The 27,057-nt window shown below is 41.5% G+C and overlaps 1 long non-coding RNA gene across 1 annotated transcript in view; it reads left to right on the top strand.

The window, feature by feature from the left end:
* LOC117876993 overlaps positions 1-13,891 on the top strand; it is a 33,697-nt gene extending 19,806 nt beyond the window's left edge. The window contains exons 3-4 of the long non-coding RNA XR_004645594.1: positions 12,124-12,298; positions 13,035-13,891. This is a non-coding gene — a long non-coding RNA (uncharacterized LOC117876993). The remainder of the gene's footprint in view (positions 1-12,123; positions 12,299-13,034) is intronic.
* The last annotated feature ends 13,166 nt before the right edge of the window (positions 13,892-27,057 follow it).

Here is a 27,057-nt window from a genome sequence, read left to right as displayed (position 1 = left end):
AAACACAATTAGCAGGTCAGGGAGGCACTACTGTAGAGTTAGTTCAACCTGCCCTCAGTGAAGCTTTCTTCTCTCTAGCAGTTGGTGCCAAAGTTTTCTAGTCACATCTACACTTCAGCCACCCTAAATTGATTCTTTCAAAATACTATGGATAACCAGCTTCAATAGAAATTACATTAAATCCCACTGTAATTATCCCTATTAGAGCAACATATAAGCAACAATGATGGAGGTGCAAATAATTTCTTGGGGGACTAATGACTGGCTGATATGAGCTAATGACCATTAGTCCCTTAGATTGGCCATTCATTTCTTATTGGCATTATAATATAAAAGCATCTATAGGTTTTTAAAAATATTATAACAATAACAAAAGCAGAAGAAGTTGTATTCATATAGTACTTTTCATCACAATGCATCTAAAATCATTATGTAGGAATCACTTCGCCAACAACAAACATATCCACCAGTGGCAGAGGAACACAACTTCTGCTTAACAGCTGACAACATGGAGCACTTTTCTACAGGAAGAATATTGTCTCCAGATCTATCTGCATGGAAATGTTGGTAGGCAAAACATAATTGCAAAAATTAGAATTTGGCCAGATCACCAGCTAAATAACTCTGGAAAAAGAAAAACATGCTCTGGAAACTTTAATGACCACATGGATGGTGAAAACTCAGAATGTCCATTCTGTGGGAAATTCTGACATTTTGAAAAAAAGAACAAAAACTTGAAATGTTAATATTCCTTATGGAAATCCCATTGTTTTTCATTTTGGAAAGTCAAAATATTATGCTTATTTTTTTCCAGAATGAAACTAAGCAGCCATTTACCCCAGATCCTGAGGATTCCTCATGCTGCCCAACTCCCAGGGACTCCTCCCACTCCAGTTGATCTCCTAGATGGCCCTGACTCCCCAGAATGTCCCCCATCACAGAGCAAGGGCTCCAGAAGCCCTGAAAACCTTGATGAAGAACTAAGGCTCTCAGGGCTGCCAGGCTCCCAGCTCCAGAGCAGAGAGTCTGGAAGCTCTAGGATCCCCAACTCTGAAGCAGTTCACATGACATGGGCTGCCCTTGAGCTGTGGCCCCTGCGAGCCTGGGCTTCTTGGCAGCCACCAAGTAAGCTGGCATGAAGTCAGGCAGGTTTCCAAGGTAATCCCTAGTAGGCATTGTTTCATTGGAACCCAACCTGTATTTTGGCAGAAGTTAGTTACAACAAAAATATTTCCATGAAACATACTTGGTTTTGGCAAATCAGCATTTTCCAAATGAAGGATCGTTTTGTCAGTAAATTCCCAACCATCTTTAATCTGGAATATAACATTCCAAGCAGCACAACATGCTCCCTTCACAACATGTTAGGACTTTGGGTCCACACTGACTCACAGGAAAGATACTCCTGGGGGAATTCCGCACCACTACTCGCACATAGAATTCATTATACTTGCAGATTTCTTTGCTTCCCTGCAGAAAAAATGACTTTCTGTTGGGGAAGCAAAGGGAAGCTGCAAGAATGGGCACGCACCCTTGCCCAGCAGTTGTTTCAGATGCCTGGAGCAGTCAGCAGAGAGGTAAATCAGAGTGGGGTATGGGAGGTGGGGATGGGGAAGCCTCAGCCAGTGGCTCCTTTCATGCACCAGGCTCAGCTGCTAGTTCTTCAGCCACAGAGGGAGGGGTCACTACATGGGATGCTTCTCCCACATCTGCCCAAATCCTGTGCATCTGGACTTCCTCTTACCCAGACACTACAGCTGAGCCTCACCCCCTGCATCAAGAGCCCCCCTGCACCCTGACCCCCCCGCCAAGCCCCATCCCCCCACAGCCAGAACCCCCTGCTGAGCCCCAACCACTTTCACCTGGACCCTCCTGCAGAGGCCAATTCCCCATACATCCGGAACTCCTCATTGAGCCCCTGTGCATCCTGATCCCCCCACATGTGCCCCCCCGAACTGCCTGTACCCAGATTGTCCCACACAGAACCCTCTCAACCCACATCTGGATAACCCCACACTAAGCCCCTCCACACTTTGATCCTGCTGGACTGATCCTGCCTGCCCACATCTGGTGCACCTGGTATGGAGGGGCAGGGCCCTGGGCTGTTTCTGGGACAGGACAGGCCCTTGTGTTGTGTCAGAATCTGGTGCAGCCTCACCGCTGAGTCCATGTCCCAGGATTGAGGGCTTCAGGGTGATCTCCCACCTCCATGTAGCCAGTGGCCTGTGCTCCCCGCTGCCAGGCTGGAGCCTCCACATTTATTTATTGACAAATAAAATTTGCAGAATTTTGCAGATTTTTAAAATATTGTGTGCAGAATTTTTACTTTTTTGGTGCAGAATTCCCTCAGGAGAAGAAAGAGAACACCTTTAGTATTCCATCACCTTTAGTTTTTCTAGGAGGTCTCTCATTTAAGTACTAACCACACCTGACCATACTTAGCTTGTGATGGTGACAAGAGCACAATTAGAGGCAATGTTGCAGCTGGCAAAGAGGTATAGGATAAACTTTATTTGGAAATTTTAAGGCACTCCTGGAAAACTAACATCCTGGAAACTAACAAATCAAATTGCTTGAATGTGCCCTTAATATTCTATTCTGTGTATAATTCTTCATAACATTCAACATTGTTACCCTTTGAATGAGAGTGGGATGGGCATGTTATGGGGAGAAAAATACTTCCATGTTATGTACTTCTAAACACTTGTTTTTATAGATAGAGTAAATAAATAATCATTGTTAGGCCATTTCTCATCATTCAGCTGGAGCTGTATGTAACTTCCATGACCATGAGACAGTGTTCACTGTATGTTTGTGCCTATAGGAAAAATGCCATGGGCCCAATGGGAAGAAGAGAGAAAATCTCTGTTAGTTGAAGCCCTGGATGAATAATAAAATGTTTTGCCTCATAAGCAGAACTATTTCCATACCTGACTGTAACTCATTACATATTCTGCTAATGGCATGGGGAAAATGAAAATAACAGTTAATCCTACACAGAAACTGTTAGAATGTCAACGTTTAATTAAACCTGCTTCAATCTGAGTGTAGACTGGCCATGCCATGATGTCACACGACAGCAGAAGGCAGCTGCATTGTTGACTAGCAGCTTAAATAAAAGTAACCTGAGAGGGATGATGTTATCCCAGTATGTGGTGCTCCTGCTATAGTATTCTGATTTATTCATTCTTCTTAATCTCTGCGAGGGGCAAAACAGCATGAAGTGTGTGAACTGTGAGACAGTCAGTGATGTTCCAGGGAAGCTCAGCATTGTGGCAGCTGTTCCTTGCTGTCCTTGGTGCTGAATTTACCATTGTAAGAAGGGGATTGAAGCTGTGTACACTGGGAGTCTGGTGTATTTTTTTCAGGGAAAAGCAGCATCAACTGTGCTAATCCATATAACAGGGATGTTTTATGAGGGAAATGCTCTATCACACATTCATCGCAATGAAAATATTGCAGAGATGACTCAGACAGGAATTAGAAATGAACAACTAAATTCTTCATGCCAATAACATCTTGTTAACACAAGAGTGACTGACAGAAGTGATAATATCTGTAAAATTATTAGCCAGGTGTTGTGCGGTATCTGAAAATTATCTATGAGCCTTACTGAAATTATGCAGGTACAGATGGTGTTCTGGTGTCGTGGCCACATTTTCAACTGCAGAAGTTCCTCTCAACCTTAAAATATGCAGTGGAGCATGGCTAGCACAAAATGGCTACCGCTTTTCCACCTGAGAGGTGGCTGCATTTCAAAATACAGCATTGCTTTTGGATCCTTCTGGATGAAACTGTCCTCTAAATGTATGCTATTATTTATGGTTTATGTAGACAGGTTTTTTCTGGCTGACATTTAAGTGTGTCTCAAGAAGAAAGGTTTCCAAATTAGAAGTAGTCAGGGTTGAAAGAAGGTTTGTGAAATAAGCACTGCAGCAATATCTCTCTCTTGATGCAGCTATCTTAAAAGTTTCTTTCATATATTGGTAGTTAAGGCGAGCTTCTTTTTATTAGAGGAAAATCCAAGATTCAATCCAAATAAAATTGCAGAAATTACAAGATCAAAGACAAAGGTAACATTAGAATACTGATATATTAGGGAATATATAGTTAGTGTAGATATTAAAATATTTTGCTCCCATTTAGTACTAGAAAAAAAATAGACCAGATCCTTGGCTCTGGTTTAGTACAATGTAGATTAGGTGCAGTGGGAGGACAGAGGTATCAAAGTATGATTCTCAGTTCTCTTTTTTAATATTACTGACCAAATTCTGCTTGCACTTACTCCTATAAGTAGACCCAGTGATTTCAGTGGAATTGCAAGAGTAAGTTAAGCAGGATTTGACCCTTTATATTACGCTGTGGGCACTTACGTTTGCAACTATTTCTTGTTTAATGCACATACATATGTGTATTTACAGACCTCTTAATTTTTAAAGGCAGAATGAAATTTGTCCTCCTGAATTTTGGTGGTAAATATTAACACAAAGAAATTAAGTTTGAGACATCACTGGTAAAACTGAAAAGGATCCATATGAGATATGAGGAAATTACAAAAGGACATAGAAAGGAAATCATCAAAGGACATGGAAGCCCTATTAGGGGTCAGCACATAAATCCAGGTATTTACCAACTGTGAGTCTTGTGCCAATGATCAAGCAAGCAATACAGTGATGTCTCAGAACATTGATACTCTCTTTCCAAACCTGCCTGACAGCACTACCATAATACTAAGGACAGATGATATAGAATCCAACTCATGAGAAAAGCAGAGTAAAAGGGAACTGGATTTTTTTCTTCTTTATCACCTATTTACAAGAATAACTGTGGATTGTAAAAGCCTCCTAAAGGACCTGTTATTTTATGCTATCTCATCAAGGAGCTCTCTCTGTATAGGCTTCAGTGAAAAGACACTGATGGATAATATAGCAGTGTACACTTTTGTTTACATCTACCCTGTTCTTTCCAAATGTATAAGGCATGGCTACAAGCCAATGGAAGAGCAGCTGTGAGAATGTAAAGTGCTGTTTTTACTCATGTCCACTGGATTGTGCATGATTTACCCTGAACTGTTAATTAACAGTGTTAGGGTGGTTTGCTTTCAGCTCTCTCTCTCTCAGCCCCCCCCCCCCCCATCTCCATGGAACTGTACTTAATTGTCACATGAAATCTTAAAAAAACAAAACAAAACAAAAAGAATTAAAGGAAAACATATATATAGAATCTCCCCCCCCCCCCACACGAGTTTTAAACCAGCCCCCTCCTCCCTTTCAGACCTGGTTATGCAGAGGAAGATTAATGATAACTTACACTAGTATTCCTAAGAAAAAAGAAGAACAGGAGTACTTGTGGCACCTTAGAGACTAACAAATTTATTAGTTTATTATTAATAAATTTGTTAGTCTCTAAGGTGCCACAAGTACTCCTGTTCTTCTTTTTGCGGATACAGACTACCACGGCTGCTACTCTGAAACCTAATATTCCTAAGGACTTCCAAATGCTTTACAAACTACAGGTGGGAATCCCATTTCCTACCACTGCAACACAACCACTTCTGAACTGGAATGTAGCAGTTGTTTTTTTATTATAAACATCACTACACAACAGTTAAGGCTAGAAAGGGAAAAAATAAAAATAAACTCTTTATACACTTGAAAATGTGGGGGACGGGGGAGGAAGGATTTAGACAGGTAAAATGTAATTACCCACATTGGAATTTGTCTAGAACACATTGGTTAAAATTCCAACTCTTGCAAGAAATGAACAGAGGTTCAGTTAGTTCTGGACCTAAGCTTTTGCATCTCCCTAAAAACACAATACTCAAGAGCATGCCATGCCCCAAAACAATGAATATTGGATCAAAACTGACTCAGGACCTGGTATTTCATTGCCTTGAAGATTTCCATCCCCAAATAGACTAGATTCCACACTCCTTGACTTATAAAATCTAGCAAGATCAGAAACTGATTTGGTATAAACAAATCTAGCTCATCAACTAGGCTATTTGGATACAATTTTGCACAATGTGGGGGGAGGGAGAAAGAGAGAGACACACACACATGCTGTTTCAACAGGTCTCTAATGTAACAAACATTCTTCATTACATAATGGTAGATATGGTAGCAATGCTAGCAGGAGTAATCTTTATACTACTGTTTCACAGAGAAGAGTCTTGTGAGTCATACCTGACCTTTGGCAGTATGCTGGTCCAGGTTGGGAAAGGAAGTTTTTGCTGTTGTGTTAGTTTCTCACCTTGTTTTTGGTACTCAGGGTTAGAATGCTATGGTTTCAGCTAGAGGTGAAATTATCATTGCAAGCAAAGATGACAATGAAGGAAATATAGGAAGGAGATGCTCACTTAAATTTTGAATTCTGTTTTATTTCCCACATTATTTTCCCCTGTAAATGGAAATGTTTGGAATGAATAGAAAAGCTTGATTAATACAGTACATCAACCTCAGATTTTCCATTTCATATTCATTACTTCCCCCCCCCCCCCCCCCCCCCAAAATTCAACCAAATAATGTTTACATCTTTATTTTTCAGAGTAAATTTAGTAAATTAGTATGGATAACTCTTAAGACTTAAGTTCTCTGCTGAATAAAAAACCAAGTGTAGCAAGGAAAGTGACAATGCAAACTTCCCTACCTTCACTGCTTTGCTAATTGCCTCAACCCTGATATGGATGGACCACTCCAGTCTCCACAGGCATTCATTCTCCTCAGCCACTTCAACACTGATTTTCACTCTAAAGTTCATCAACCCTGACTCTAAGAACTACCTGTAGGAGTGAGAAGAGACGTTCAAGAGTTCCTTCAAATCTGGGGCCTCTCTGACTATAAGGTTGCTAAATTAGTGGTAACTATAGTGATAGTTTATGGGATTTGGACTGAGAAGTAGGTTAAAATAACCTAAGCCACCAAAGAGTCATCAGAAGATAACAAAAATTTTAAAATGATCTTGAATCAAAATCCTAGATCTGGACAGCCACAGTGGTGAGAAAGTTTGAGTCCCATTGTTGCTATTACCAAAACACAAGTTCTGAATGTCCCCAAACATATTGTGTATGTTTCCCCTGATAATACTTTTACTTCAGTCTTAGGTTCTAAATCTGAAATGTCTGAACCAATTCATCTTTGAATTATTCTTATTTGGCTAGAAAAGCACAGAGCTAGCTGAAGAAAAAACTCAAAGGGCCCTTCCAAAAATTCAAAGAGTGAGCACAAAGCATTAGATCAGGGACGCTGCTAAAGGCTGCACTGTTATTTTGCCTCAGGGCTTGAGAGCCACATCCTGGTTGCATTGGATTAAACAGATTGCAAGCATTCTTACTTTCAGTATGGGTCTGAGGCCTTTAAGGACTCCAGGTCTCAGCATACCATGCTGAGCAACTTTCCTCTTGGATTATTTCATTGCCTTGGATTAGAGCTGAGTATTACATACTGGGACCTGCAGTCCCCACTTGCACTACTATATTGCAAATGAAGACTGCTTTGTAGAATTCCATAGGCTGGACTGCTGTCATACCTGAGCTATGTTTGCTCTCAGAATCACTGAGAAAGTAAGAATAAATCCTGCAGCCCCTCCTTCACAGATGGAAAGCCAATGTAGTTCTATTGTGGGAAAGGAGCAGGGTCTGGGCACTCTGTATAGTTATGTGACTTCCCTCTCAATGCAAAGCTCTGCTTTGTGTGTCTGTGGGGTGATAGTGGCCCTGTGTTACAATACACTGTGCATAGGGGTCTTCAACTGTTCACCAGCTAGTCTTCGTGCTATGAAGGGGAGTGCTGTGGCCATGAGGGCTACTGCATCCCCGAAGAATATGTGATGTGGCACCATGGCCTGGCAGGGAGGACTGATTCCTTCCTAGCTCTTATAGAGCTCCCCAATGTGCAGCCCAACTACTCCACATGCAGGTTCAAATATTTGATACAAAACAAGCAAAGACAGGTAGGGGATCCTGGATAAACATTGTATGATCACATTTGATTCTCTCACTCAAATAGCAGGAAGTGTCAAAATCCAGCTACTCTATATTCTGCTTGGTACCTTCGTTGTCTTGGAGAGAATGGAATTAATTGCTTCATTTAGCCCTTCACTTAATTCAGCATATTACTGCACACTTCAGTTGCCACCCACATGAACAAGATGTGGTGCTGAGGGGAAAAACACATTTAATGGATATCTCATAAATGTGCAATTGTTTATCTTTGAGCAAAACAATAACCTAGCTTTGAATTTATTGATCTCAGCAATGGCCTCCCTGTCATTAGGTTTAGAGAAAGAGCTCTGTCTCACATACAGCCACCTACTTCTTGGATTGACCACCTACTAATGGTCAGTATAAAATAAATGTCAGAGAAAATCATTTCATTTCTGTTACCAAAAGCTCTGGATCTCTGGCTCAGAGTGAGTTTGTGTTATTTCTGCACCTCATACTCATGGATTGCTTCCCACATGACCATAAACAGTTTATTTCTCTCTTGCAAGTGATCATCATCAGCTTAAGCCACTGGTTTAATTAATTCATCCTATTATGGCTTCTGTTTAAGAAAAACAAGTCAGTCTGTTGCAACCTGCAAGAAAACCATTGGGGTTTTACATTGTGAGAATCCATGAGAAGAGTCTATAAAAATAAATCATGTATTATTTATTTATTAATTAATTATCATTATTATTTTAAAGTGAGAGATTTGAGGATCATGCAATGCAATATAAATAAGTCTGTTTCGAATTTTAAAAAACTCACAATAGACTTACGCCTTAAAACTTCCTTGAAAATTGTATGCAAGGCAATGATACAAAAGGAAATAGTCAGAAGTTAGAGATGAAAGAAGTCTGTGGGGCTGCACTGTCAAAAATACTTTATCTTGGCTCTACAACCTCCATAGGTATTTTTGTACTAAAGTTTCCATGCTTAAGTTTTGTGCATATCAGAAATATGGCAATGCTCACATAAACTTCAGGTGCCCATGTAAATCAGTTCATCAATCTGACAACCCACCTTTACAGGCAGGGTACATACAGTTTATACATGTACAATAACTCAGTCATGAAAACTTGTGCAAATGCAGTTTAAATTTCACTTTTTGAAAATTTGGCCCTTTTTGTCTGTCGTCTTAGCCACTGCAGGAGTATACTTATTTTATAATCCTTAATACTTATATTCCCTGATACAAAATCAGCATCAAATAACTTGAGCAATGTGGCTTCCAACACTTCTCTTGGGTGACTATTCTGCAGTGGAACACATCACACCACTAAGAATTTTTTTGCCAGTCTAAATTTTCCTTTTCCTGGGTTCATCATTTTCCTCCGTAGACTTATACAGAATCCTACATTATAGCAGCAGGAAAAGACCATGCACCCCAAGAGACGTGACTATTTGCACCAGACACCTCACTAGGTGTCCCAGTTCCCTTAATGGTTATATTTCGGGGTAGTAAAGTGGGAGGGGGAAGGGAAACATGAGTAATTTTACATCAAGAAGTGAAGATGAAGGAAAATGTCACTGTACATGACTCAGACTGATGACAGTCAGCTCTTCATGCTACATTTGAAAAGTGCCAGTGTTGATACATGATGAAGTACAAATAATCGTTGCTTCTTACAATCTCTTTTCTTTGTCATTGAAAGTACTTGTGTGGGTTTTATAAGAAAAAAATCTATATCAGTATATCGTTGGATTAATAAAGCTATTAGTGCTGAAAGTCATCCTACAGAGGCAAACCTTCATCCCACCAGTCAGACCAAATGAATGCTTTAATCCTAAACTCTGCATTGAGCCCTACCAGGAATGTATAGAAGTAGGCTAAAGGGGAAGGCAATCCATAGAAATAAGCTTTACTAACTGGAATGTCATTGGATATATCACTGAAAATACAGAGGGTCCAGTTTACTGGCACCCTGCACCTTGTGTTATCATTTATATCTGTGCAGCGTGAAGATGAAATGGGTGCAAAACACTACTGGTCAGAACTGAAGGCAGCCACTTTTTACATCCATTTTGCATACGGCAATGGTAAATTCGGCCCACAGTTGGGCAATAATGATATAAAGTGAAGATGATGTCACATTACCATACCAATACTGGATTAAATCCTGAACTCTATTCCAGTGTTGTTTGTTGACTTTTTTAATAGGTTAGTGAAGAGAAATATATAAAGGACTATATCACTATTATGATGGGTTCGGTCACAGAGACCCCCTTGGGACTGTCACCTGATGTGCTGAAACTACCTCTGAGCCCATTTTCCCTGCCAGCTTGGGACTCCAGAACTCTGCCTTGTTGAGTCAGACTCGCTACTTCACTGCAACACAGACCCAGTGTCTGAACCGCGTCCCCTAAGCTGCAGGCTTTAACTGAAAACCACTCAGCAGGTATTTCTGTCTCCAGCACCCAGACCCCCAGCTCCTAATGGGATCCAAACCCCAAATAAATCCATTTTACTCTGTATAAAGCTTATACAGGATAAACTCATAAATTGTCCGCCCTCTATAACACTGATAGAGAGAGATGCACAGCTGTTTGCTCGACTCACGTATTAATCACTTACTCTGGATTAATTAATAAACAAAAATGATTTTATTAAGTATAAAAAGTTGGATTTAAGTGTTTTCAAGTAATAATAGACAGAACAAAGTCACCAAGTAAAATAAAGCAAAAACATACAAGTCTAAGCCTAATACATTAAGAAACTGAATACAGGTAAATCTCAGCCTCAGAGATGTTTCAATACGCTTTTTTCACAGACTAGACTCCTTCTTAGTCTGGGCCCAATCCTTTCCCCGTCTCAGTTCTTGTTAGTTTCAGCTCAGGTGGTAACTAGGGGATTTCGTATGACTGCAGCCCCCTTTGTTCTGTGCCACCCCCTTTTATAGCTTTGGCACAATGCGAATCCTTTGTCTCTCTCTGGGTTCCCACCCTTCCTTCTAAATGGAAAAGCACCAGGTTTAAGATGGATTCCAGTACCAGGTGACATGATCACATGTCACTGTAAGACCTCATTCTCCAATCTTTCAGGGCTGGCCTGCATGTACCCAGGAAGGTTTGCGAGTAAACAGCCATTTACAACCAGTTTTTCTGGTTAATGGGAGACATCAAGATTCCAAGCCATTATTAATGGCCCACACTTTGCATAGTTACAATAGAACTTTAGAGTAATACTTCATATTTCTAGCTTCAGATACAAGAATGATGTATTCATACAAATAGGATGAACACCCTCAGTAGATTATAAGCTTTGAAATGATACTTTACAAGAGACCTTTTGCATAAAGCATATTCCAGTTACATTATATTTATACTTCCAAGCATATTTCCATAAAGATATGGAGTGCAACATCACAGCTATAAACCCAGGATGCCCCTAGCAGACATTGGAGACTTCTGACATCCCCATTCCATGGATGAGAGGTATATTATTAAAGAGGTGAGGGAAGGAAGAATAGGCTCCTGAAAAGCATAGGTGAGGGGAAATGATAAAAATGTTATGTTCCATGCACTTTTTAAAAGAGGTGGCATGTTAGCTGTACGATTCAGACCAAAAAGCAGTTTGACTGGTTACATTCTTTTACTCAACTTCCTACAGCTAGAATACTAACAGTTCCTCAAAAGTGTTTCTCTTTTCCTCCTGATAGTTTGCGATTAGAAGTGTAAAGCATACAAACATTTAATTCCCAAACAAAGTGTAATTTGATTTTTATTTTAAGAGATGATACTTGATTAAAGTGCTAACCTGTGACTCAGGAAAGCTGGGTTCAATTCTGTACATAGCCACAGCATCCCTGTGTAACCTTGGGCAAGTCAAGTTAATTTTTCTGTATCTCAGTTCCTAATCTGTAAAACTGGGCTAATAGTATTAATAATTGACTATTAACAATTAATTATTACCATAGTGCCTATATGCCATACTCATGGCCCAAAACCTTACTGTGCTAGAAACTGTAAAAATTCAAAACAAAAAGATGTTCCCCAACCCAAGGATCTTACAAACTAATTATAAGACGAGAGACAATGTATGGACACAGACAGATGGGGGCAAACAAGTAAACAATGAGACAATACTGGTCAGCATGACAGACAGTGGTTTCTACCTAACCATTGTCAATTTTTTTTTGTAGAAATCATGGCAAAGTAAAGTTTTGAGGATGGATTTGAAAATGGATAATGAGGAAGCTTTGCAGAAGTTTATGGGGAAACCGTCCCAAGCATGTGTGGCAGCCTGGTTGAAAATGAAAAGATGTTTGAAAATTTAACAAGTGGGCAGTGGAGGCTGGCATTATGTGATCACTGGAGGTGAGCATCAACAACTCAGTATTAAATGAGAGATGATAGGATGAGTGGGGATTGTCCATCATCCCCTTTTGGGGACCTTAAAATAGAGACTGGGAGGGGAGAAAGAAATCAACAGAGTGTAGCAATGGGACTAAAAGGAGTGAGCTTTACTATCATGGCTGCCATTTCCCGGAACCCCAGAATCCACCTTGATGCCATGGTCTTGACTGTCCTCATTTTCATTCTGAAAGGCATCCTGACCATATCACATCAATGATAGGGACCCAGAGGCTTTGGCTAAATCCTGACCACCACCTGGAATACGGCACTTGGCATAGATGGATAGATAGAATACTTTTTTGTTGGGGAAAAAAAGAGCTTTTCTTTTATTATGAGAAGTTATTTTGGGTTTTACCTTTTTCTCTTTTTTTATATACAATTAAACCAGTCCTCTGCAGAGTTTTAATGCTGTGTGAGTCATATTTAATTGCAACTGTACATTCACTTTTTGAAGCATCGAGTTCAAATACAGCCCTCACACTGAGACATTTATTTATGTGCATAGCAGGCCTGCTTCAGATTCAGAAGATATCAAGGGGAAGTGTTCATAATAGATGTGAATTCCCTACTGCCCCGCCCCGACCAACCAACCAACCACCAGATTATAAGCATGGGAACTATTAATCATATTGCAAAGCATTTTCAGGTTCCAAAGTGCTAAGAAATCTATACTTAAACTTGCCTCCTATCATTTCAGGGTTCCTCGTTTGCTCTTCAGACACCAAAGCAGTGAGGACAACATGTTTTCAAACCGTGTGCATAATGCATGTCCCAGAGACTCTGTACAAAGCAGTCTTTCAATATTATTATGGTCTCCTACTATGCTTGTCAGTGTGTCATATCAATCAGTAATCTGTTTAAAATTCATCCCTGTTCTGTGGGTCAATACCAAGGCCTAGGGACACTTGTATATCATTTAAGATCTATTTTCAAGTCATCTGTGGTCCATAGGCCAAAATCCCAAACCATGTTTAATGATCTAATGTTGTACAATAACTAGGTCATGTTAACACTTTTGACTCTCTGGGCTCATTTTATTCCATCAGAATTAACATAATACCTTGCAAGAGTCTTCTGTACAGGGTAGCATTTCACCCTATGCAAATAAGCAGCTTTTTGTGTGTACAGGACAGAAACTGAGCTGTATACTGAGTATTGCCTCCATCCGAATGACCACTATGTGAAACAATCACTTTTTAATAACTAGCCATGGTGAAAAGTTTCAATCCTGTTTGTATACCAATGTTAAATAGCCTTACTAGCACCCTGACTGTGAGATCTGTTAAGCACCAGTAACCTCTGCTTATAGCCATGAGAGCAGTGGGTACTCACACTTTCCAAAATCAGGCCCTTCCTGGTTACAACCATGACAAAAAGTGGAATTACTCCTTTTGTGTTTGTGGCCTAATATACTTATTCTACAAGATTTCCAGCCCATGTTTACATACTTAAAAAGATTGGAGAGCCCTCCCAAGCATCTAATTTCCTGGGTGTGATTCTGATCTTATATCACTGGTTTACAATTTTTGAGAAGTCGTCTGCTTCAGAGATAAAATGTGCTATTTATTACGTATTTTGATGTGCTGAATTCAAATATGACAATTAAAACAACTGATTGGCTACTGTTTCTAAGATATTTAAGTTTTTTACATTTTATGTCTATGTATATTGTGTAGATAGTAGAGTTTTAATCATAAATTGTAAACCTAGGTCTTTTCATGTGTTTATGGTTGCTTTACATGATAATATTTCACCTGTCCTGTTTATGTAACACTTTAAAAATCAGCAAAAGGGTTATATAAATAAAATTTATTATGAAACAAAAGGCAAAAAACTATTATGTACATAGTTTAGTCCTATTCAGTGTCTACTCGGCGCTTCTTGGCTTGTCTTTTGTATTCATTAAATGGAGCATCTCTTGTCACTGTCCAGCAATAGTCTGCAAGCATTGATGGGCTCCATTTGCCCTAATAGCATTTCTCCATTGTTGCAATGTCCTGGTGAAATCGCTCGCCGTGCTCATCGCTCACTGCTCCGCAGTTCGGTGGAAAAAAATCTAGATGAGAGTGCAAAACATGTATCTTTAGTGACATGTTGCAACCAAGGCTTTTGTATGCCTTGAGGAGGTTTTCCACCAACAACCTGTAGTTGTCTGCCTTGTTGTTTCTGAGAAAATTTATTGCCACTAACTGAAAGGCTTTCCATGCCATCTTTTCCTTGCCACGCAGTGCATGGTCAAATGCATCATCTCGAAGAAGTTCACGAATCTGAGGACCAACAAAGACAACTTCCTTTATCTTAGCTTCACTTAACCTTGGAAATTTTCCACGGAGGTACTTGAAAGCTGCTTGTGTTTTGTCAATGGCGTTGACAAAGTTCTTCATCTGACGCAGCTTGATGTGTAAGGGTGGTAACAAAATCTTCCTTGATTCAACAAGTGATGGATGCTGAACACTTTTCCTCCCAGGCTCCAATGACTGTCGGAGTGGCCAATCTTTCTTGATGTAGTGGGAATCTCTTGCACAACTATCCCATTCACAGAGAAAACAGCAGTACTTTGTGTATCCACTCTGCAGACCAAGCAAGAGAGCAACAACCTTCAAATCGCCACAAAGCTGCCACTGATGTTGGTCATAGTTTATGCACCTCAAAAGTGGTTTCATGTTGTCATAGGTTTCCTTCATATGGACTGCATGACCAACTGGAATTGATGGCAAAACATTGCCATTATGCAGTAAAACAGCTTTAAGACTCGTCTTCGATGAATCAATGAACAGTCTCCACTCATCTGGATCGTGAACGATGTTGAGGGCTGCCATCACACCATCGATGTTGCTGCAGGCTACAAGATCACCTTCCATGAAGAAGAATGGGACAAGATCCTTTTGACAGTCACGGAACATGGAAACCCTAACATCACCTGCCAGGAGATTCCACTGCTGTAGTCTGGAGTCCAACAGCTCTGCCTTACTCTTGGGTAGTTCCAAATCCCTGACAAGGTCATTCAGTTCACCTTGTGTTATGAGGTGGTTCCGAGGAGGAGGATGGGAGAATATGTGGGTCCTGTGACATTGATGGTTCAGGACCAGAAGTTTCATCATCTTCCTCTTCCTCGTCTGACTCCCGCACTTACCTTTCCTCCCGGTATCCCACTCCCGCACTTACCTGCGGGCTTAGGTCACTGTCCCCTGGCAAACCTAGTTTAAAGCCCTCCTCACTAGGTTAGCAAGCCTGCCTGTGAAGATGCTCTTCCCTCTCTTCATTAGGTGGATCCCATCTCTTCCTAGCAATCCTTCTTCCTGGAACAACATCCCATGGTTCAAGAATCCAAAGTCCTCCCTCCAACACCACCTGCATAACCATGCATTCACCTTCGCAATTCGATGATCCCTACCTGGGCCTTTTCTTTCAACAAGGAGGATGAACGAGAACACGACTTGTGCCTCAATCTCCTTTATCCTTCTTCCCAGAGCCACATAGTCTGCAGTGATCCACTCAAGGTCATTCTTGGCAGTATCATTGGTGCCCATGTGGAGAAGTAGGAAGGAGTAGCAGTCCGAGGTCTTGATCAGTCTCGTCAAACACTCCATCACATCCTGCATTCTAGCTCCAGGCAAGCAGCACACTTCTCGAGTCTCCCGGTCTGATCGGCAGATGGATGACTCAGTCCCCCTTAGCAGGGAGTCCCTGACCACCACCACCCATATCCTCCTCTGGGGAATGCTGGTAATAGAATCCCCATTCCTAGGACAATGCATCCCATGCCTTCCAGCCGATGGGGTCTCCTTCTGATACCTTCCCTCAGAGGGCTCTTCCAAATCCTTCTCCACAGTAGTACCTGTGCAGAGAGCCTGAAAACGATTTTGCACCTCTATCTGCATTGGGAGTAGATAGGTTCTCTTCTAAAAAGCTAGGGAACAGTGGACAGTGAATGTGAAAAGTGCAGAGTGTCTCACCAACTCAAATAAAAGTGCTGAGTTTATAGACATTTCCTAGTGTAGCAAGGCGAGTGGCCTCCCTCCGAGCAGGAGATTACACTCCCCTTGGAGGGCAAAGTCTAGATCACCCCGTCCCCCTTGCCGGAAGTACTGGAGCATGGCCGGAAGTATAAAAGGCTGGCCCTGCAGCACAGTTTGGGGAGAGCCTGCGGAGGGGAAGGACGCTCTGCCGATTCAGCCATGTCCCCGAGATGAACCCTCACTGGGCGGTGCCCAATCCACAGACGCTGACGAGGACTGGCCTGGAGCGCCTGCTGCCATCTACCCAGAGGAGCCGGAAGAGGCCTGGAGGCTAGAGGTACTGAGCCCTGGGGTGGCAGGAAGTGGCCCAGGGGCAGCCCCGAAGCAGCTGGCTGCAGAGCCAGGGGTGGCCCAGTCAGCGTGTTGCAGCTGGATCCCCGCTGATGCAGGGACAGCTGATTCTGCCCCTGCCAGGGCCCTGGGCTGGGATGCGGTGGAGTAGGATGGGCCTGTGTCCCCCTGCCACCCCACCTCGGGGTGGCTGACCCTCCTACACTGTGAAAAGAGGCTCTAGCTCTGAAGAGGAGCTTCCCTTACCACTCACCTGTAGACTGTTTTGTTTTCTGGCTGCCTGAGCTCTACCCAGGCTAAAGTGAGCCCCATAAGACTGTTTTGCTTGCTGGCACCCTGAGCTTACTCAAGCTGAGGCCCAGCTCACCTGCAGACCGGTTTGTTTGCTGGCTTCCTGAGCTCTGCCCAGGCCAAAGCCAGCCTGAGACTGTTGCTTGCTGGCAGCCTGTGCCTCTGCAAGCCCAGGACCAGTTCCCCTGAAAGACTGTTTGCTGGTTGAACCCAGCCTGAGACTGTTTTGCTTGCGGGATGCCCGAGCCTCCTCAGGCCCAAGCCTGGCTCACCTAAAGACTGTTTTGGTTTGCTGGCTGCCTGAGCTCCGCCCAGGCCACAGCTAGCCCGAATACACTCAGTTTAGGGGCTGACTGCTTGAGCCACCCAAACCCAGGCAAAAGCCTGATAGGGATTATTGAGTGCCCAGCCCTAATGGGGGCTCTTGCCTATCTTGCAGACTCTGGTCCTGGCCTGACAGGACCAGCCTGAGTGGCCTCCCTGCGAGCGGGAGAGTGAGGGACCATTACACCTAGTGAAAGTCATCAGTTTGGATCTGATAATTATTGTCTGAAAATCATTACTATCTAGTGGCAGCCATTTGTGAGAGGAAGTGCTGGTCTTAATTGTCCATTACAAAATGGTCACCACTACAGGTATCACTAAGTGTTGACTTAATTTGACTTATCAGGTCACAGCTCATCCCTATAGGTGCTCTCTCCAGCCAAGACTGAAATACTTTGGCAGAGGAAAAAGGCTTGTTATATGTTTTGTGGATAAGCAGGACTTCATTTTCCGGTGCTGCCAATCTAGCACCAACTCATACAAATTGGTCATTTAGAAAAAAATATATAAAGAAGGGAGGAAAGGGTGTGGACTTGCTGATGAGATTGAAAGCATAATGAATAGTAGTACAGAGAGCTCCCTTTGCTATCTTTCATCCATGAAAAAAAAATGAGCTAAATGGCATTTAGTTAGGTATTAATAGAAACCCCCCACTCTCCACATGGTTCAAATACTGCTACACTGAGAATTCTTATATAGTTTCCTTGACAACCACATAAGCATCCTCTGAGTATCTTTTTGTAACAGCTGATTGTGTAATATGTATTTAATCCAATGGCTATGAGGATGAATATAATTTTAGACCACAAGAGCATTCTAGCAAGCCTGAATCAGTGAATTGGTTTGAAAGAAGAATTAGTCCCTCGGTGAAAATAGTTTTCCACTCTGCAATACTTTAGGGGTTGACACAGCCAAATCTTGGGGGAAAGAAAATACTCTGAGCATAAAGAGAGATTATGAAATAGAAACATATACCAAATGGATAATTGATTTTTTTTGCATTACATCTCATTAGTTTCTCCTATTACCCTAGTTCCATAATCAACAGCCAGCATGTTCATGTAAATGAATGGCTGTCACATTTATAAGAAATGAAAGGGAAAACTACACTCAGTGTGTAATCACCACCTGTGGAACTCACGGCTGAAGGACTGTCAAAGCATCACATGGCCAAGATACTGGAATGCAGCCAAAGTGCATGGAACAGCTTGGATGGGGATGAGGTGGGGGCGATGGTCAATAACAGTGCTTTGAAGCTACCATTGTGCTTTCCTGATTGAAGCTATGGAGATGCTGATCTGGTTCCAGTCCTAAGTTAAAGCTGAGGCCTTCTTTAAATGTTGGTGACTGCCAATGGCCTCAACAGGACATGCTGAGACTAGGGGATTGCTGGGGCATAAGAGACCCCAATCCATGCCCACCTCTTCTCTGGAAACACCCCTCACATCAGTGAGTGAAAAGGGCAGGATGATTTTTCTGTACTGGGTGTATACTGAGCTTCCCTCCCTTTCATTTTAATGTAAAGTAATGATTAAAGAGAGAGAGAAAACTGTAGAGGTGAGGAATGGGCCTGGCACTCCTAGATTTTCCTATCTCATAGCAATTGTGCAGGAGGCTCACATTACAGTCCATTTATGTCCACTTGGAGCACAGCCACCTACTAAGGTGACTAGGGAATAGGAAGGGTAAAATAGAAGGCAGTAAAATAAAACCCTAGACTCTAGGGCCTAGAGCAACAGGGGAAACACTTATACCAATCCCTCCCATTTGGATGCTAGACTCTTTCAACTGCTGAGCTGAGAGGCAGGGTCTGCTGTTTGCACTTCCACAACTGGCTGACCTTTCCTCTAAGCTCATTAGCCTGCAGCAGATCCAGCCTCAGTGGCCTTCTGGGGCTCATGGACTTTTTGGGGTTTTATTGTACATTCAGTCTTCTAAGCCTCAGGCAAATCCTTCTGTGCAGCTCTCCTTATCACAATGCAATTACTTGCCTTTCTTCAGGCTGGTTGGAATTCAGGGGTGGAACTCACTGAAAAGGTTAAGGAGTCAAGAAAATCAGATTCAATCTTTGTTTTCAATCGGTTCTCCTAACTTCACTTTATAACAGTTGGTATCAGCAAGTTGAGACTGCGATTCTGGCAGCTTGACTGAACCTATCAGATGGTCAACTGATCCATTTTGTATTTGCCTAAATCTAAAAGTTTGGAGATAAAAAAAAAAGGGCACACATTCCAGTGCAATTAAAACATGTGCTACAGAGAGATTTCTGAAATGACAGAGTGTAATAGTAATTTAATTTTATTTATTTGGCTATTAAAATAGGGACTAAACCTCTTAAGCAGGGATAATTGACGTTGAATTAAAACACAGTTTGAAATCTTAGATAAAGACACAAAACAAGCCAATACAGTGCACATTTCTTTGAAAAGTTGAAATAAACGTCAAAAGAAGGTAAGTCTCTCAGAATGCTATGAAGAGAGAAGGAATTAAACCTTCCCCATCAATCTTCTTCCCTCGAAAATAATGTTCTTTATCCAAATTCGTGAACAGGGAGGCATGGCATAAGAAGACTACAGGACCCTGTATTTTGATCCAAGCAAACTTTCATTCAGCTCAAGATGCAGCCCTGCATGCTTGGATCTACAGTTTCTAGTCGGCACACCTTCATATTCAAATCAAGAGGGCAGAAGTGGGAGGATCAAGATAGTTCCAATCACCATGTTATCTGTATTTATCAGAGAGGTTATTTAAGTTCTAAACTTAAGACTTCCTTATTGAATGCCAAAGCAGTCTTCACCTGGGCTCCTTGGCTTTATCTATAGAAACTGAGAAGCGTTCTTTCTCCCCACAGGCCCTCTGGAAGAAGATATTTGGAGTAGACTCACAGAAGGGTCATTTGACAAACTTTTACCCATGATTTTTCTTTTAGAGTGTACCAGTGACACCATATACCCCATATGATACTCTGTACCCCATGTTGAGATTTTGCTAAATGTTTGTTACTGAAACATGTAATTCTGAAGAATGTCACAGGCTAGCTCCTCAGTGTCAACAAAGACCTGACCACTGATTTTAGAAAACTATTAGCTACTGAAGCAACCATTCGCCATTGGGGGGATGGTAAAAAAAAGATTTGCATAACATTCCGGAAAAGTTTCAAACACAGAAGGTGCGAACAAGAAATTTGCAATTCACCTGAAAGACACTTGTACACAGGGGACAACTTTGTCTACACCCCAGTGGAGGGTGGGAGTAATCCTCAAAGAGAGGATGAGTGTATAAAAATGCAGAACACACAATTTACCTCTCCTCCCCCATCTCTACACATGGTAGCAAGATCATTTGAAAGACAACGAACCATCACTGAACTAGGAGGATTGATCCTAACTAGTAGCTTTTCCAGTTAATGTGGACTGCTGAAACTTTCTGGGTGACAGATACCTTTTGCTTTCAAATCCTATTTAGGTTGTTAAAGTCTAGAAATCGGATTGTGGTTTTATACTCTTATTTTCTTTAGTAACCAATTCTTACTTGTATACATTTATCACTTATAATCACTTAAAATTTATCTTTCTCTAGTTAATAAACTTGTTTAATTGTTTATCCAAACTACTGTGGTTTTGGTTGAAGTGGCTGGGGAATCTCTACTCGGGTTAACAAAGGCTGTCACATATTCATTACCCTTTGTTGGAATGAAGAACTTTTAATGATCTTGCACTATTGGGGGGTGAGGGGAGGGGCAGGCCTAGAACAGTGTAAGATGCACATTTATGGAGTGCAAGGCTGGGATTGAGGGATATGCTGATGTTGCCCTGTTCATGAGTGGCTGGGAGAGCACTCATGTAACTTTTCTGGGTGTACCTTTACATGATAATGGCTGTCTGAGGAGGGCCTGGAGAGGCTGCTTTTCACCTGCAGCAGTGTAAGAGACACCTTGGTCTGGAGAATTAAGGTGACACAGCCAGGGCTGGCTCCAGGCAACCAAGCATGTGCTTGGGGTGGCACCTGGTAAGGGGCAGCCAATCGTGGGGTGGCGGGGGACAGCGCAGCGTGGCACTCGGCGGTGGGGGGGTTCCGGCGGCACAACGCTTGGCGGAGGGTGTTCGGCGGTGCGGCGCTCCGCGGGGAGGGGTTCGGCAGCGCGGCGCTCAGCGGGGGGTGTTTGGTGACACGGTGCTCTGCGGGGGGCGTTTGGCGGCGCGGCGCTCAGCGGGGGGTATTTGGCGGTGCTTGCGCGGGGGGCTTCAGCAGTGCAGTGCTCCGCAAGGGGCGGAGGTGTTCGGCAGCTCAGCGGGGGGTGTTTGGCGGCGCTCCGTTCAGAGGGGGGTGTTCGGCGGTGCTCCGTGTGGGGGGGTTCAGCAGCGCGACGGGGGGCGGCTGTTGTTCGGCGGCGCGGCACTCGGGGGGGTTTTGGCGGTGCAGCACTAGGTGGGGGGGCGTTACGGCAGGGCGGCGCTTTTTTTTGCTGCTTGGGGTGGCAAAAAAGTTAGAGCCGGCCCTGGACACAGCAGTTCAGAGTTTAAGGCTGTACCCTGGGGAATGTCACAGTACTCTTTATCCTTTCCATGTAAACAAGAGCAGGGGTGCTGGCCATTGAACCAAACTCTAAACTTTGTCTATAATGGAAACCACTTCAAGCCAGGGGGTGCAGCAGCACCCCCAGCACCCCTAGGTCCAGCATCTATGAACAGAAGCTTAAAGTGTATTATAGTCAAAATACTTACTGCACTCTTATGTTATTCCATATTTATCCCTTCTCAATAGACAATTGGCTCAAATTTGCAAATTAAAGGATGATTTGTTTCTAACTGCCAATACCACAAATTCCAACCCAGAGCTGAAAATTTTTTTTTTTTCCCTTTAGTGAAGTCAACAGATAAGACTTAAAGGCTCAGCTGGGACCACAAATGTGGAGTAAAGTGGTTCAAGGTGTAATTTTTACATTGTAATTTTTCTGACTAAATCCACATTTTAATCCTCATTTTAAGTAGGAATGGGAAAAAAGCATCACTGTTGTAAAATGTCTTTTAGGTTTTCTTCTTGTGAATTATAATCTTTTCCATGGATCAAGATTGAACCACTGACTAAATTTGGTTTAGGAAGGAATTTTACCTCAGAGAATATTGGTAGGAAACTTTTCCCCCTTCTTTTGCTGCAATGAGCAATGAGATAATCTATTAAAATCTAGTAGGTGTGTCACACATTGTTATTTTAATCTGATGACAAGAGTAGTATACATTTCTCAGGAACAAGATTTCCAGACCAGATTGTACACTAAAAAGACTTGATGTGTTTTGTTTTTTTCTAAGGACAAAGATCTATCGTGAATTTGTAATATGAGGAGGAGGGTTCCCCAGCCAGCATCTTTAGCCAGGTTCTTTGAATATTAACCCTATCCTGAATAAGCAATGTGTGATGTGGTATATTAATGTATTATTTAAACTTTGGTTTAATACATAAAAATAAACAAACTAAGAAAGAGAGCATAATATGTGTGACTCACTGTATCATCAATCAACTTGCACTAACTCACAAGAAATGCCTTTGGATGTAGCCTATTAAGAGTTTACTCAAAATTGCAACAGTCGGAGTTACATTGCTATATAAACCAAAGGGTGTGTTTTGATAAACATCTGTACTTTCATATTATATATATGAGTATGTATATATATATATATATATATATATACACACACACACACACACACAGGAGAGCTTTTTAATTTCACTCAGTACTAAATATAAACCACATATTGTGCTGATACTGCAGTTATTATCCCCATGTATAATATGATGAATTAAGAGAATTACTGGCATACATATCTGATTGGGATTCAGCCAATTCTATTTTGTATTTTTTGTTTTTAATTCTTATACTATACCACTTGCAATTATTTTGACCATCAAGAAACTAGACCTGTTTAAAAAAAAATTACTCTTGATCAACAAATTTCCAGTGAATTGAACTATTGCTTAACTATTCTGAAGCTCTTTCTCTATAAATGAGGCTCAATGTTTCCTAAAAATATGCTTTTCCCCAAGGCATTTGCTGTGTTTACTTGGGCCAAATATAAAGATAATGTAATTCTCTATTCCTGCTTCTTATCCTAGAAGAAACCAAGAGAAGAGGTGTGATTATTTTTTTTTCAAACTTCAGAAAATAAATTTGGATTTGTTATGTCATTTAAGTTAAGCTTCAGTATGGTTTTTGTTTCATTTCAACCATTTCACACATTCATTGTGATTATCTTGAGTCTTGACAGTGTTGCTAAAGCTAGATTTTGAAGATGAAATTAAGGGTATAATAATTCTATTCTGTTCTAAAAAGGCTGTCATAATGCAGCCATCACTGCTGTATCTCAGTATCTTCCCGGGTAAAAACAAAAACAAACAAAAAGTGAGCTACTCTACATATTTAAAGTTTCCCTTCCATTCTCCTTCTCTGTGCTATAGTAATTTCCTCCACTCAGCCACTGCAATGTATATACTGTTATCAAAGACTAAGGTAGTTCTTTTGGACTCAATGAATCCTCTCCATTGTGGACATTGAAAAACTTGATCTAGTTTTCAACAAGGAACCAGCTAGTAGATTGATCAGTATACAGATACAATGTGATCACCATAGCCCATATTGCTGAGGAGCTGAACTGCCACTTTCTGCCCCACTTGCAGCTTTTCTAAGGCTGATGTTTTCAATGAGACATAATGAGATTAAACTGAGAAAAAATACCCTATCAGATGGTGGCATAATCTCTCCAGGGCTTTGGTTGACCCCCAATCAGTCAATGGCCAAAGTACTTGAGAATATACTGTAGGGAAGAATCTTGAACCAGACAGAGAATAGACTAGATGATCTAACAGATCTTTTCCATCTCAACTTTCTGTTGTTTTGTAAGGCAAATGTCCTCAACGAATTCACTCTGGATCTATCCTATGTACCTTTTGCGAATTCCCAGGAAATCAGAAGCCAATCACTTGTGAACACATCGCGTTTTCCAGAAACAATGAAACTTCATGGACATTACACTTAGGATATCTCCATTTAAAAAAAAAAAAAAAGAATATCTCCTAGAACTGGAAGGGACCTTGAAAGGTCATCAGGTCCAGCCCCCTGCCTTCACTAGCAGGACTAAGTACTGATTTTGCCCCAGACCCCTCAGCGGCCCCCTCAAGGATTGAACTCACAACCCTGGGTTTAGCAGGTCAATGCTCAAACCACTGAGCTATCCCTCCCCCTTTTACACTACTGGGGACATTTTTGACAGCCCTAAACTGTTTTAATGTCCAGTGCCCCTAAATTAATGTAACCATGGCTCTTTCCCTTTTTTAGACTGTATTTTTATGGATCATTTCATGTATGTTTAAAAAATTTGGCAGTGTGATATAAATAAATACATTTAATTAAACCATCTGGCCCAGACAATACTTCAGTATAATACAGTTATATGGCCACACTCAAGCTTATACTCAGGGGTCTAGAATGCTTCTATACAGGAAGGTTTCTAATATAAGTTTACGAGGGGAGCAGATGTTCATTCCTGCTGTTTGGTGGTGGTGACATCTGAAAGTTCTGTCTTTTACCACTGAGGGAGAAATCCAAGGGTAGAATAATTCTCTCTAAAACCAGCTAGAAAACTTAAAAGAAAAAAAACGCAACCCTTTGTTACTGATCAAACAGTCACTATAAACAAACAATTGTGGGTGCATATTTAGTGATTCAATTGTTATTGGTACTGCCCTCCCCTTTATCGTTGACCAAACATAAGATTAAAAAGATGGTGATGTACAAGATAACCCTTATAACAAAATCAAAATATATGTCACTGAGTGAAGTTCTTTAGGTTGGGCTGGTGATCTCAGGTATTTGTCAGCAAGCTGAATATATTCCATAACAAAAACACTGTCTATATCAATTTACTCTATTAGTGGACCCAGAGGATCTGCTCCTTTAGCTTGCTGAGTAGAAGTGCTGATGTTTTTGTTAAATGTGAAGTTGTGAGATTTATTTCTAATACATTTTGTATGCAGTTCATTTACATCTCTATCATTTGCATGCATGAAACCAACCATAGATCATTAAACAACCTTATTTCAGAGACAATGGCTGATGGCAGAAAATTCTATAAAAAATTCTCTTCATACACAAATCCATAAAACTTGTGTACAAAGTTAAGGTAAATGTTTTTCAAGCACCTAAATGATTCAGAAGTCCCATTAAAAAAAAAAAAAAAAAAAAAACAACAACACACCTTAGGCAATTAGGGCTAGATTCACAAAAGGATTTAGGTGCCTAACTTCCATGTTCAGGTATGGCTATACAGTCATCCTAACACTCTCTGGCCCAATGAATATTTAAATAGTTACACACAATAGGACAGCTTCAACAGGAGAAACAGTGAGATCTGCCTCAGAAAAACCCATGGAATTAGGGAATGCACCTAAGAAGTAGGAGTCCTGGATTCAAATCCCTACTCTGCACTAGGCAGACTGTGTATATGAAGCAGTGTCTTACACATCCTTGATGTGTATGCTAACCAATAAGAAAGGTCTGTCTGACCTGGCTTAGGAACCTAACTTGGGGAGTTAGTTCATGGCATGAATCCCGAGCATAGAAAAGTTCCTCCCTCTAGGCTGGAGTTAGGTGTCTACATACCTTTGAGGGGCAGGACTTAAGCCACACCCCTCTCTTTTGTATTTCCATTTGGCTAGTTTAGGCAGTTGCCCACTCAGCATGCTGGCTTTCATTGATCCCATTCTTAGTTGTCTAATTCTCTCCATGCATTTTATAAGGAGTCCGGGTGCCTAACTCAGGGCTGAGAATTCCACTAGGCAGCAGGGCACTTAAATATTAGACTTTGAAATGCTGACTCTAAGTCCCCTTTGTGAATCTAGCCCATTTGAAAGTCAATGGGACTTAGGATCCTAAGTGCCTAAATTACTTCTGAATATGGGACTTAAGGCTTGTCTACATGGTGCATTAGTCCATACTACAGAGGTGTAAAGTCTAGTGCACACTAGCATGTTGTTTGAAACAGGACTACATTAACGCACACTAGGAAGCTTTTTGTGCATTCCAGCAAGGTCCACATGGGACAGTAAGTGTGCAACTTGCTCGTGCGCCCTAGAATTTACAAGCCTTTGGTGCAAGCTAATACACCATGTAAACAAGCAGTTAGGCTCCTAAGTCAGGAAGCACTTAGTGCTAATGAAGGTGAGAGATGAGCTGAAAAATTGTGGGGAACAGGTGCTGAGCAATTTTTACATATATTTATTTGCTGCTCAATCCTCACCAGCACCCCATGGGATCCACAGCAAGTAGTATTCCCTTCAGTTACATAAAGCTTCAAGGGACTGGTGGTATAACCTACGTTGGGTATATTCAATACTAGACTAGAAAACTCATCTTTTTATTGATACGTTATTAAGCACCATGTGAGGATTTACATACATGATTCCCACTATCTAAAATTGAAGCAGAAAAGTTTTCTCTCACCTCCCTAGTTTTGGACATACACTCTTATACATTTGCTTTCTGGTGTTCTTTTTATCCAAACAAGTGCAGCACAGGCAGAGACAGCAAAATCTTCCGCATGCTATCCAGCCAATATGACTAAACCCCAACATAGAGGAACCACCTCTTGATGCCAGCAGATAATTCATTCTCCATGACCACTCAATCCTTATGCTTTTGGCTGAGGCAACCACTGGTGGCAGTTGTGATGATTTAAATAGAGTGGAAAGAAACTTGTCCAGTGGGACCTGGACTCCACCAGGTCAATAGCAGCCACTGAACAG

The sequence above is a fragment of the Trachemys scripta genome, chromosome 4, assembly GCF_013100865.1.
Source record: "Trachemys scripta elegans isolate TJP31775 chromosome 4, CAS_Tse_1.0, whole genome shotgun sequence".
Classification (NCBI taxonomy): Eukaryota; Metazoa; Chordata; order Testudines; family Emydidae; genus Trachemys; species Trachemys scripta.
This window is presented reverse-complemented; position numbering and strand designations above follow the sequence as displayed.